At 61.0% G+C, this 12,052-nt stretch overlaps 1 non-coding gene across 1 annotated transcript; it reads left to right on the top strand.

Annotated features, from left to right (window-relative positions):
• Positions 1-11,429: 11,429 nt before the first annotated feature.
• Positions 11,430-11,570, top strand: LOC112546242 (U4 spliceosomal RNA). Its single transcript, XR_003089886.2, has one exon. It is a non-coding gene; the product is annotated as a U4 spliceosomal RNA (small nuclear RNA).
• Positions 11,571-12,052: the final 482 nt, after the last annotated feature.

The following is a 12,052-nucleotide window of genomic DNA, read 5'->3' as shown; positions in this document are numbered from 1 at the left end:
GTGTGTCAGGCTCAGACAGGGGGAGGAGCGCTGGAACCCACCGGAGAAAGGAGACGGCATCTCCCCGGAGGCCTGCAAGCCGAAGCCCATCTAGGGCAGGTGCCAGCCCAGCGGAGCTACAGCGGCTAGAGATCCAGCTGCGGATAAAGGAATTGGAAGCAGAGGACCGAGAGAGGGACCGCCAGGACCGAGAAAAGGAGCGCCAAGATCGAGAAAGGGACCGCCAGGACCGAGAGAGGTAGCGACAGCATGAGTTGGACATGGCAGAGCGGAGAACCAGCGGGGCACCGGCTGCGCCAAGTGCGGAGGGGCCCCAGGGTCCCGTGACTGCCAGGTGCTTGGAGAGGCTCGTGGTGGCCCAATTGAAGGACGTGGGCAACATAGACGGGTTCCTCAGTGCCTTTGAGAGGGCCTGTGGACTGCAACGAGTTCCCCCAGCTGACTGGCTGCAGTAGCTCATCCCTGCACTGAGCCAGGAGGCGGCCGGAGTGCTCAGTCAGCTGGAGGACCTACAGCCAGGGGATTACAACCGAGTCAAGGAGGCCCTGCTGCACAAGTTCGGGCTGACCCCCGAGATGTACAGGAAGAAGCTCTGGGGGGTACAGAAAGGGCCACGGGAGACCTATGTGGACCTGGCCTCCCGCCTGTCGCAATACGGCCGCAAGTGGGTGTCTGGAGTCGGAGCCCAGACCGCAGAGGAGCTGCTCAAGCTGGTCCTGATGGAGCAGTTCTATGAAGCATGCCCACCCAAACTGAGGCTGTGGCTCAAGGACCGGAGACCAAAGAACCCCCAGGAGGCCGGGAGGCTGGCGGATGAGTTCACGGAGAGCCGGTCCGGGTGTGAACGGGAGTCCTGGAGAGAAAGGGAACCGCGCAGAGACCGGATCTCGGCTGAGCGACGGAGGGAGTCAACTATGGGGCGAGACCAAGGAACAGGTCGTCTGTGCCCTAGAGAACCAGCCAGGGCCTGGACAGAGACAGCCCAAAGCCTAACTTGACATCGCTGTGGGCAAAAAGGCCACAAGAGGGCTCAGTGCACCAGGTCCCAGGACCGGGGACCTTCCAGGGTTAACTGGCTGGGGCGGAAGGAAGGGCAGGCTGCCCCAGAGGCAGGGGCTGGCAGACAAACCTCAGCTCAGAGAGAGGGGAAGGATGCTCAGTGCACCTCCCCTGGGAGGTCTGATTCTCAGGAGGCGGATTTCTCCGTGTACCGGGTGGGGGCAGGACAGCCCCTGTGGAGCAAGTGCCTTATACCCCTGGAGGTGGATGGTAGGAAGGTGACGGGCTTCTGGGACACGGGGGCGGAGGTGACTCTGGCCCAATCCGACATAGTGGCCCCAGACCGGATACTACCCACACGCAGCTGACCCTGAAGGGCATAGACGGGTCCCCGTTTAAGGTGCCTGTAGCCCGGATGCATCTGAAATGGGGGGCGAAGGAAGGCCTCAAGGAAGTGGGGGTGCACCCGCACTTGCCCACCGAGGTGCTGATGGGGAATGACCTAGAGGAGTGGCCCCATGAATCCCAGCGGGCTCTAGTCACTACCCAGAGCCAGAGCCAGCGGAGGGCTGACAACGTGGGTCCAGGGAAGGACTCCTGGCAGCGTCCTCAGGGTCCCATCCCAGTGGACACGGGGTCCAGCCAGGCTGGGACTCCGGACCTAGGCAAAGGGAGGGAACAGGTCCCGATCCCTGCCTCAGCAGCTGAATTCCAGGCTGAGGTGCAGGCAGACCCCTCCTTGCAGAGGCTGAGGGACCAGGCTGGCCTCCGTGCAGCTCAGCCCCGGGGGAGAGGTGGCCAGGAGAGATTCCTGCGGGAGCGTGGACTCCTGTTCCGTGAATGGCTTCCCCCCAGGAAGGTGAGGGCATGGGGGTTCCAGCGGCAGCTGGTCGTCCCCCGAAAGTATCGCCTCAAGCTGCTGTATTTGGCCCACGACGTCCCTGTCCCACGAACAGCCGGCTGAGGCTGCTCCAGCACTTCTATTGGCCGGGAATCTTTACAGCCGTGCAGCGGTACTGCCGGTCCTGTGACTCCTGCCAGAGGGGCGGGAAGGCCCAAGACAGTAGGAAAGCGGCTTGGGGGTCTCTACCCCAGATAGAGGACCCTCTGGGCTTGCTGAGAGAGTTATGGGAGGAGAAGGCCTCTGTGACGGCGTGTTGGGGGTTCAAACAGACTTCACCAGCCGGTGGAATAGAGGAAGTTTATTGCCTCTCCAGGATACAGCACAGCACAGATGTAGTCTGGTCCCAGAGCTGGGCTAGGATGCCTCAGGCCCCCTTGAGATGGGGAGACTGGGCCCCTAAACTCCAGCCCCTTCTCCTAGGCTCTCCTCCATGCTCTCCCACAGTAACTAACTAAATTCCCTTGCAGCCCTGCCCCCCCAGTCAGGGCAGCATTCCACCTTCCTTTGTTCCTCTCCATGGGGGGTGTCTGGCCACTGGTTCAACCAGTTTGGCCTTACCTCTGCCTAGCGAGGTTTTCCCTGCTGGGTCTTGCTCCAGACAGCAGGGGTCACCACAGCCCAGCAAGTACCCCCACTACGTCACAGCCTCCCTGGATGGAGCGTCGGGGATGGAAGCCGCCCTGGCTGTCCAGAGAAGGCTCGCTGGGCTCATGGCCCCGGCCCGAGAGACCCTGGCCAGAGATCAAGGCCAGCGGAAGGGTGGGTGTGACCCCCGAGGACAGGCCTGTGCCAGTCGCCCTGGAGTGGGGCAGCGAGTGGACAGAGGGAAGCCAGCTCATGTGGGGCCTCGCCACGGCCGGCCTGAGTCAAGGGGAGCACCCATGTCCCCAGGGCGGGTTCCCACGCAGAGGACCCGAACTTCCCTAGGTCACGAGCAGAGTGACCCTGCTCAGTTCGCTCTCGGAGGGGGGAGAATTGTGACATAGTGGGGGTACCCAGCTGGTTTCTATGCTGCTGGCTCTGGGGTAACCCCCACTGGCTGCCATGGGTACCACGACCCAGCATAACAGGAGAGTCACTATGCAAACCAGTGGCCAGACACCCCGCATGGAGAGGAACAAAGGAAGGTGGAATGCTGCCCTGGCTGGGGGACAGGGCTGGAAGAGAGTTAGTTAGTTGCTGTCTGGGAGCATGGAGGAGACAGCCTAGGGAAAGGGGCTGGAGTTTAGGGGCCCAGTCTCCCCCATCTCAAGGGGGCCTGAGGCATCCTAGCCCAGCTCTGGGACCAGATTCCATCTGTGCTGTGCTGTATTCTGGAGAGGCAATAAACTTTCTCTATTCCACCGGCTGGTGGAGTCTGTTTGTGCCATTTCGGGGTGCAGGAGACGGGGGACCCCCAACGCGCTGTCACAGGGAGCCAGGCCATTGGCCCCCATATCACGTGGCAAGTGCCAATCTCTCAATCCCTGTGTAAGGAAACACAGTCACTGCCGGCTTCATTCCTTCCAGGGGTCCAAAAGTGTCAGGAGCATCCCTGTGCCCGGCGCTGCACAGACACACAGGCCGGATCAGTCTGACTCCTGCACTCAGAGGCCCAGGGCAACTCAAGCCCATCCCTGGAAGGAGCAGGGCGGGGCTCTTATCAACAACGTGGTATTCAAATGAGGGAGTCAGCGTCCTGTTTAAATCTGTTCCTCCCTGTGCCCAGGCTGCACCCGCAGGGACAATCCACAGTCCCCTGTGTCTGGGCAGTGAGCAGCCAATCCTGCACTGAGCCATAATCCGTCCCCAGAGAACTTTCCCCGACAGCGCCAGGGAACATGAACTTTCTGATCCTGCTATGTTCCGCTGTAGCGGTGTGGACAGGTATTTTCTTCTTCTGAATAACGGGAGGAGAAAATTAAGTTCCTCTGGAGTAGAGACCAATATTTATAACCAGTCTGTGTTCCCAGGTGCCCGGTCCCAGGTGCTGGTGGAGTCCGGAGGGGATGTGAAGAATCTCGGAGACTCTCTGCGCCTCTCCTGCAAAGCCTCCGGCTTCACCTTCAGCAGCCCCTGGATGGTCTGGGTCCGGCAGGCTCCCGGCAAGGGGCTGGAGTGGGTCGCTTATATCAGTGGCAAGGGGGATGAAATAGATTACCTTAATGCCGTGAAAGGCCGATTCTCCATCTCCAGGGACAATCCCAGCAACCTCCTGCACCTGCAAATGACCCGCCTGAAGCCCGAGGACACCGCCCGCTATTACTGTGCGAGAGTCACCGCCCGCTATTACTGTGCGAGAGTCACAGCGACACGAAATCTATTGATACTCCTGCAAAAACCCAGGCTGCAGAACCCGCGGCCGCCACGCGGGGGCAGCAGAGACACGAACAACCGGGCGCAGGGCACAGAGCGGGGAACAAGTTTCTGGGGATGAAAGTCAAACTCATTGGGGGTGTGACGTAGTGGGGGTACCTGGCTGGTTTCTATGCTGCTGGCTCTGGGGGAACCCCCACTGGCTGCCGTGGGTACCACGACCCAGCAAAACAGGATGAGTCACTATGCAAACCAGTGGCCAGACACCCCCCATGGAGAGGAACAAAGGAAGGTGGAATGCTGCCTTGGCTTGGGGGCAGGGCTGGAAGTTAGTGAGTTGGTTGCTGGCTGTCGGAGGGCATGGAGGAGAGCCTAGGGGAAGGGGCTGGAGTTTAGGGGCCCAGTCTCCCCCATCTCAAGGGGGCCTGAGGCATCCTAGCCCAGTTCCTGTAACCAGATTACATCTGTGCTGCGCTGTGCTGGAGGAGCAATAAACCACCCTCAATTCCACTGGCTGGTGCAGTCTGTTTGTGCCATTTCGGGGTGCAGGAGACGGGGAACCCCCAACGCGCCGTCACACTGGTGTCAGAAGTGGGATGCACTGCACCCTGTGGATGGAGCTTCCAGCGGCAAGCGACAAGGCGCAGTAGAAGCAAGAGCCCTGGAGCTAGGCGTGCTGGAGACAGAGCGAAGCGGTTCCTGGGAATCGTGGGGCGCTGCAGCACTAGACTGGTGAGTCTGCACCGAGGGGCCCAGCGGGCAGATGGCCTACGCCCGACTCTTGAAGGCAGAGCTGGTGGGGCTGTGCAGAGAGAGGGGCTTGCCTGTGCAGAAAGCAACCAAGGCCCAGCTGATTGCCCAGCTGGAAGATAATGACCAGCCACAGGGCCAGGATCTTGTCCCCAGGGGAAGCAGCCAGACCCCCCCTGAGAGGGTGTCAGGCTCAGAGAGGGGGAGGAGCGCTGGAACCCACCGGAGAGATGAGACAGCGTCTCCCGGGAAGCCTGCAAGCCGTAGCCCATCTAGGGCAGGGGCCAGACCAGCGGAGCTGCGGCAGCTGGAGATCCAGCTGCGGATCAGGGAATTGGAAGTAGAGGATCGAGAGAAGGACCGCCAGGACCGAGAGAAGGACCGCCAGGACCGAGAGAGGGAGCGCCAAGATCGAGAGAGGCAGCGGCAGCATGAGCTGGCCATGGCAGAGCGGAGAACCGGCGGGGCACCGGCTGCGCCAAGTGCGGATGGGCCCCAGGGTCCCAGGACTGCCAGACGCTTGGAGAGGCTCGTGGTGGCCCAACTGAAGGACATGGGTGACATAGACGGGTTCCTCAGTGCCTTTGAGAGGGCCTGTGGACTGCAACGGGTCCCCCCAGCTGACTGGCTGCAGGAGCTCATCCCCGCACTGAACCAGGAGGCGGCCGGAGTGCTCAGTCAGCTGGAGGACCTACAGCCAGGGGATTACAACCGAGTCAAGGAGGCCCTGCTGCACAAGTTCGGGCTGACCCCCGAGATGTACAGGAAGAAGTTCCGGGGGGTACAGAAAGGGCCACGGGAGACCTATGTGGACCTGGCCTCCCGCCTGGCGCAATACTGCCGCAAGTGGGTGTCTGGAGTCGGAGCCCAGACCGCAGAGGAGCTGCTCAAGCTGGTCATGATGGAGCAGTTCTATGAAGCGTGCCCACCCAAACTGAGGCTGTGGCTCAAGGACCGGAGACCAGAGAACCCCCAGGAGGCCGGGAGACTGGCGGACGAGTTCACGGAGAGCCGGTCCGGGTGTGAACGGGAGTCCCGGAGAGAAAGGGAACCGCGCAGAGACCGGATCTCGGCTGAGCGACGGAGGGAGTCAACTACGGGGCGAGACCAAGGAACAGGTCGTCTGCGCCCCAGAGAACCAGCCAGGGCCTGGACAGAGACAGCCCAAAGCCTAACTTGCCATCGCTGTGGGCAAAAAGGCCACAAGAGGGCTCAGTGCACCAGGTCCCAGGACCGGGGACTTTCCAGGGTTAACTGGCTGGGGCGGGAGGAAGGGCAGGCTGCCCCAGAGGCAGGGGCTGGCAGGCAAACCTCAGCTCAGAGAGAGGGGAAGGATGCTCAGTGCACCTCCCCTGGGAGGTCTGATTCTCAGGAGGCGGATTTCTCCGTGTACCGGGTGGGGGCAGGACGGCCCCTGCGGAGCGAGTGCCTCATACCCCTGGAGGTGGATGGTAGGAAGGTGACGGGCTTCTGGGACACGGGGGCGGAGGTGACTCTGGCCCGATCCGACATAGTGGCCCCGGAGCGGATACTACCCCACGCGCAGCTGACCCTGAAGGGCATAGACGGGTCCCCGTTTAAGGTGCCTGTAGCCAGGGTGCATCTGAAATGGGGGGCGAAGGAAGGCCTCAAGGAAGTAGGGGTGCACCCGCACTTGCCCACCGAGGTGCTGATGGGGAACGACCTAGAGGAGTGGCCCCATGAATCCCAGCGGGCTCTAGTCACTACCCGGAGCCAGAGCCAGCGGGGGGCTGACAACGTGGGTCCAGGGAAGGACTCCTGGCAGCGTCCTCAGGGTCCCATCCCAGTGGACACGGGGTCCAGCCAGGCTGGGACTCCGGACCTAGGCAGAGGTGGGGGACAGGTCCCGATCCCTGCCTCAGCAGCTGAATTCCAGGCTGAGGTGCAGGCAGACCCCTCCTTGCAGAGGCTGAGGGACCAGGCTGGCCTCCGTGCAGCTCAGCCCCGGGGGAGAGGTGGCCAGGAGAGATTCCTGCGGGAGCGTGGGCTCCTGTTCCGTGAGTGGCTCCCCCCCAGGAAGGCGAGGGCATGGAGGGTAGAGCGGCAGCTGGTCATCCCCCGAAAGTATCGCCTCAAGCTGCTGTATTTGGCCCACGATGTCCCCGTTGGGGGCCACCGGGGGATCCGGAGCACCCGGCTGAAGCTGCTCCAGCACTTCTATTGGCCGGGAATCTTTACAGCCGTGCAGCGGTACTGCCGGTCCTGTGACTCCTGCCAGAGGGGCGGGAAGGCCCAAGACAGGAGGAAAGCGGCTTGGGGGTCTCTACCCCAGATAGAGGACCCTCTGGGCTGGCTGAGAGAGTTATGGGAGGGGAAGTCCTCCCTGGATGGAGCATCGGGGGTGGAAGCCGCCCTGGCTGTCCAGAGAAGGCTCGCTGGGCTCATGGCCCCGGCCCGAGAGACCCTGGCCAGAGATCAAGGCCAGCGGAAGGGTGGGTGTGACCCCCGAGGACAGGCCTGCGCCAGTCGCCCTGGAGCGGGGCGGCGAGTGGACAGAGGGAAGCCAATTCATGTGGGGCCTCGCCATGGCCGGCCCGAGTCAAGGGGAGCACCCATGTCCCCGGGGCGGGTTCCCACGCAGAGGACCCGAACTTCCCCAGGTCACGAGCGGAGTGACCCTGCTCAGTTCGCTCTCGGAGGGGGGAGAACTGTGACGTAGTGGGGGTACCTGGCTGGTTTCTATGCTGCTGGCTCTGGGGGAACCCCCACTGGCTGCCGTGGGTACCACGACCCAGCAAAACAGGATGAGTCACTATGCAAACCAGTGGCCAGACACCCCCCATGGAGAGGAACAAAGGAAGGTGGAATGCTGCCTTGGCTTGGGGGCAGGGCTGGAAGTTAGTGAGTTGGTTGCTGGCTGTCGGAGGGCATGGAGGAGAGCCTAGGGGAAGGGGCTGGAGTTTAGGGGCCCAGTCTCCCCCATCTCAAGGGGGCCTGAGGCATCCTAGCCCAGTTCCTGTAACCAGATTACATCTGTGCTGCGCTGTGCTGGAGGAGCAATAAACCACCCTCAATTCCACTGGCTGGTGCAGTCTGTTTGTGCCATTTCGGGGTGCAGGAGACGGGGAACCCCCAACGCGCCGTCACAGGGGGATTGTAACCTTTTCGTTGCCTAGCAACGCCCCCGTTTGCGTCACGAGGTCCCGCTGGACCTGGGGGGCAGACATCGCTGTCTGCCTCATCCAGTCCACTTGTGGCTTGAGCCCTGTTCCCACGGCCCGGCTCGCCTTGCAGATCGGGCCCTTTCACTGGTGTAAATCGTGGTTAGTGGGACTCGTCCCCACGTGGCTGCTTCGCTCTCCCCCAACCCCTCCCACGGACCCGGGCCCAGCAGCTTTTCGGAGGGGGCTCCATGGCTTAGCTGGTTAAAACACCTGCCGTGGAAACGAGGGATCCTGGGCTCAACTCCCAGTGGTGCCCTGGGCCGTTGCTGTTCTCAGCTCCTGCTTTCTTATGTCCCTCTGGTTTGTTAAGGAAAAGGCTGATTGGGGGAGCATTGGACAGAAAGAAACCACAAACCTGGGGCTGGTGAGGAGGTTGCTGGGATGAGCTGGGTCAGGCAGGAGCCCGGGAAGGGGCTGGAGCTGCTGGTTTACTATTACGGCGAGGGGTACAGCAAGTACTACGCCGCCTCCGTGCAGGGCCGGTTCGCAGCCTCCAAGAACAGCGCCAACTTCCACCTGCAAATGACCAGCCTGAGCGCGGAGGACAGCGCCGCGTGTTACTGCGCCAGGGGCACAGCGAGGGGAAGCGACTCTGAGCTCGCACAAAAACCTTCCGCTGCAGGGACCGGGCGGGGTTTCCTGGGGGTAGCGCTCAGACCGCGCACAATAACAGGGACAGTGCCCCCTCCCCCGACGGACCCCACGCCCAACTGGGAGGGGGAGACAGGCTCTGCTGAGCCCAGCTCCCTGGGGAGCGCAGGGAGCGGATGCTCAAGGGATGTTTTTCCAGACGCAGAGGGAACAAACAGCTGCATCCGGCCTCGTAGTTCGCTTGCCCCAGTGACTCTCTGCCCAGTGTGAGGCTCCCTCTTCCTAGGGAAGGCAGCAGGGAAGCAGGGCACTTAGGGCAGCCAGGGGGCTAGCGGAGCTCTGAGTTAGGGCCGGTGAGAGGCCGGGTGGGGTCACTGATCCCTCAGGCAGCCCCTCCCCCCAGCCCACTGAGAATTGTCTGGATCAAACCCCGCCCTTGTGCAGAAGGACAGCTCCTGCGCACCTGCTGCCTGCGGCATTTCTGGGTGTAGCACTAACGGAGAATGCGCAGGGATGGGTCCCTGCCTCTGTTTGTCAGGGGCTGGGAATGGGTAACTGGGGAGGGATCGCTGGACGATTCCCTGTTCTGTTCATTCCCTCAGGGCACCTGCTAATGTCCCACTCACCCGGGCCATTGGTTTCCCGTGTGAACCCGGGTAATTACCCACCCGTGACTTAGAATCAGTGAGCTAAAGAGGTTAAGAGCCCTAAGTGCCTACATAATTTTTCAGGCTCTGACTCAGTTACTGGGACAGAGCCAGCTGCAGCTGGAGGGGACCGGAGACATCGCAGCTGTTGAAGAAGCTGGATGTGGCTGGAGCAAGCGACAGGAAATGTGGGTCTGTCCCAGGACTGGACCCACCCCCAGGGCGCTGCCCCCACCGCTCACCCACAGCTCCAGCGGGGGAGGAGCCCTGGCCGCTTGCAGCAAGAGGACCTGCCAGTCACAGGTCCCCGGAATGCGCCTGCGGCTGGAGAGCGCGCCCCGGGCAAAGGGCGCTACTCGGGAAGTGCTGTGGAGTGACGTCAGAGCGGGGGGAGGAGCGGTGCTGGACAGAACAGCCGGGCGGTGGTCGCTGTGCGTTCCAGCCAGATGCAGCCCCGGGAAAGGTCTCGGTGACTCGGGGCTCCCAGGCTCCCTTCGTGCCGCCAGCAGGTCCCACCAGGGAGATTTGGGGGGCTCCATTGCTGGTTGCACAAGTCTGGACACCTTGACTGGGGCGGCCTCGGAAAGCCCAGTCCCAGAGGAGCGCGACGGTTCTTAGTGCGTGGTCTGTGACGGGAAACTGAGGCTGCGATGCTGGAATCTGCCTCGTGCTCTCGATCTGCTCTCCCGGGGACTCGTTCCGGGGAGGGGACAGGACCCACCGGCGGGACACGGAGCGAGCTGGGGCCAGTGAGTGCCTGGGTGTGTGGCCAGGTGCAACGCCTCTTGTCTCCCCACCTCCCAACCCGTCTTGCTGGTTTCCCTTCATTCCCTCGCCCACCCACACACACGCGTGCGCTGGTAGCACTTGAGAAAGGAGCCGGGCGTCTGTCTGTGGGGCTCTGAGCAGCTGAAGGGCCGGGTCTAGGCTCTAAGTTGACAGCGAGCGTCTCGCACACAGACAGTCAGGAGCGTGGCCTATTCGGATGGGCGGAGCGGCGTTAGAACGTATGCAGATGTCTGTGAGAGTGGTGCATTGTGGGAGTGGGAGGGGGCTGCAGCGCTGGTCCCTAATTTGCAAGCGGGGCTCCGAGTGGGCAGTGGAGACAGAGGCAGGGGTGCTTGAGGCAGCGGGAAGCGGTGTCGGCGGGGTTGTTTGGAGGGGAAAGTGGGTCCCACCGTGATGTGAGAGTTGGGGCGCCTGAGGGCGGGCGGGGGTTGGGTAAGAAAAGCTTATCTTTATTTGTTGGGGAAATACCGCGATCAAGACCGTGGTTTTCCCGGAACGGGGCTCCTCAATTGTACTGAGAGTGCACTGAATTCTACGGTTTTCTCGAATAGGGGGATTTCGATTGTTGGTGACTGCGTGCGCGTTGTTCCTTGGCTTTTGTGCGGAGAAAACACGAACGTGTCCCATGAGTGCTGAGTAAGACCGCAGTTTACTATCTTTGGCCACAGTTTCAGGTATCTTGGGAGAGTTACTGTGGGCAGCATCCTCTGGCTTCATGCGATAGCTTTGAGGAGCAGAGGGCCAGTGTCTGGCTCCCCAACTGGCTCCCTTGTTTTGAATCTCTGACCAGCGCCCCCTGACCTTGTTTTTCATTATTTGTCCCCCGGAATCAGTTTATTCCTACGGCCAGTGGACCCTCCCGCGAGGCTGGGGCAGGGGCTCTTAGAACACTCCTGAGCTCAGGTGAGGTTCCAAATAGGCAAAGCCAGGAAGTGGATGATGGCTGCGCCGGCCCCGCCATTTTCTGGAGCCGCTCCTTTCTCCGCTGCCTCCCGCCAGCACTCTGGAGCCCACAGGCTGGATCCCTCCGGTGACGTCAGTCTCACATTTCCATCGCGCTCCCAGAGGCCTCTGCGGCCAGTTGAGGGTTCTGAGCAACACAGAAGAGCCGAACCCCGCAAGCCCGCTGGGTCTGGCTGGGCTGCCGGGGCTCAGGAGGCAGCGGTGCTGGGGCACTTGTATCCGGCTTCCCGCCACGGTACCGGGCCTCGCCCTAAGCTGGGAGCCCGTAGCCTGCCCCGGGTGATGGCTCCGGGGGCTAGTTTCATTGTTTTTGCGCAGTGGCAATATTGTAGCCGATGAGGTTAATCCGAGGTGCGATTATTGCTAATTGAAAACTTTTCCCAATATCCCGCCGTGACGACTTGAAATACAGTCGGCATCGGCAATTTTTGGTGGCCTCTGCGGAGGCTGGACAGCTTTGTTCAATAAAAAAAAGAATTGGATTCTTTGTATTCGTACTGATGTTCCTTATTCGTTATATCACCAAGCTTTATTTTTTTGCGTTTTAAGTTCCTTCCGTGATTTCTCATGGTTTAATAGAGACTTGTACTGAAAGCTCTAAAGCAGCCTTTCATTTTTGATGTTTTGTACAAACTCAGGTTTTCCAGCGTGTTATAAACCGTTTTCTGTGAGAAATGGCTTGATGGACACTTTTCATTTTATATTGGTTTGTGCTCTTATTGCTACATCCCGGTCATTGCTAAAGATAATAAAGACCACCAGACTCAGAATAAATCCCTGGGGAGTCCTACTAGAGACCTCCTTCCAATCTGACATTGTCCCATTAATAGCTGCTTTCCCCTAACACTAAACAATTCAGCAGTTGCCATGAGTTCGCTCACAGCGTTATCTGAGGCAGCACCGTCACCTCCTGCCCTACACTGACTTTT

This window comes from Pelodiscus sinensis, chromosome 30, assembly GCF_049634645.1.
Source record: "Pelodiscus sinensis isolate JC-2024 chromosome 30, ASM4963464v1, whole genome shotgun sequence".
In the NCBI taxonomy this organism is placed as follows: Eukaryota; Metazoa; Chordata; order Testudines; family Trionychidae; genus Pelodiscus; species Pelodiscus sinensis.
The sequence above is the reverse complement of the archived record's forward strand: the minus strand, read 5'-3'. Positions and strand labels throughout refer to the sequence as shown.